This window comes from Morus notabilis, unplaced genomic scaffold (genome assembly GCF_000414095.1).
Source record: "Morus notabilis unplaced genomic scaffold, ASM41409v2 Scaffold792, whole genome shotgun sequence".
NCBI lineage: Eukaryota > Viridiplantae > Streptophyta > Magnoliopsida > Rosales > Moraceae > Morus > Morus notabilis.
This window is the reverse complement of record NW_010367733.1, coordinates 298,763-300,110: the sequence shown is the minus strand read 5'-3', so window position 1 is coordinate 300,110 and position 1,348 is coordinate 298,763.

The following is a 1,348-nucleotide window of genomic DNA, read 5'->3' as shown; positions in this document are numbered from 1 at the left end:
TATATTATATATTATAATTATAATATGTTATATTATATTATTATATTTTTATAACTATACTATATTTCTAATAATATAATATAATATAGTTGTAACGTTATAATATAAAATAATAATAATATCATTATTTTATTATATTATATATTATATATTATGATTGTATTATAATAATAAATATTATATAACTATAATTATAATTATATATACTATATCCTTATAATTTTATATATATAATATTAGTTATTAAATGATTATATTAATATATATGATATTAGTTATATTAGCATGAGGGGTAATTTTTTTAACATGAAAATATTCATCTCATTTTATTACATTTGTAAAAGTAGAAGCAAACAAATGAATCATCTTTCATTTCCATTTTATTCCATTACTATTCTCATTTTCATTCTCATTATCATTCTCCCACTGCAACAAAACGCATCCTTACTTCAAAGGTCTTGAGGAGCATTTTGGAATCCTCAGTGAGATGCTTAACATGGGCCCGAATTTGGGCCACCATCTAGATTCTGCATGGCGTTTGGTATCAGAGTTCAAATTAATGTGGTTTTAGTTTTACAACTAGAATCGTGATTAATAGTTTGAATTTGGGGTCCAAGTCATAGTTCTGGAACCGGAATCAGAACCAGATGTTTGAATCATCCAAAATCAAAAGGGGAAGGGGAAATATTTTTTTGGGTGGTTCTGATTTAAAACATCACATCAGGATTCAAACCTTAAACCGGAACCATCCAAACTAAACACTAAGTTTCAAGAACCATTTTTTACTTTTTATAAATAAATAAAAATTTGAACCAGAATCATAATTCCTAATTTTAAAACCCTCAAATCAAATGCAACTGTAATGAACTTGGAGCATGTTTTTCTTTGGAGATAATACATAAGTTTCTATTAAAGAGAAGAAATATGCTAAGCACCATATTATTATTATACATACTACTAAAGGAGGTACCCGGGTTACTGTTCTTAGAACAGTGCCCGGTCCTTCCTCTCCCTCTTCTTTCGAAAAATTTCGGCTGTGTCCTAAGTTTGTGTTTTTACCGTTTTATCCTTAGTTTCTTATTTTTGTTTGGTCTTTGTTTGGGTGATTTTGTCTTATCCTTTGGTTTGGAAAAATTCCAGTTGTGTCCTAAATTTTTATTTTTACCGTTTTATCCTTGGATGCTTATTTTTGCTTTTGTTTTTGTTTGGGTATTTTTGTCTTATCCTTCGGAATACAGTCTCACTGAAGTGATTGTTTGGTTTGCCTTTCTTTTCTCATTGCGAAAGTTCTGGACTTCTACATTTATGTCCATTTATTTTTTTCCTTTTTCTCTCTCTTGCTTTTGGT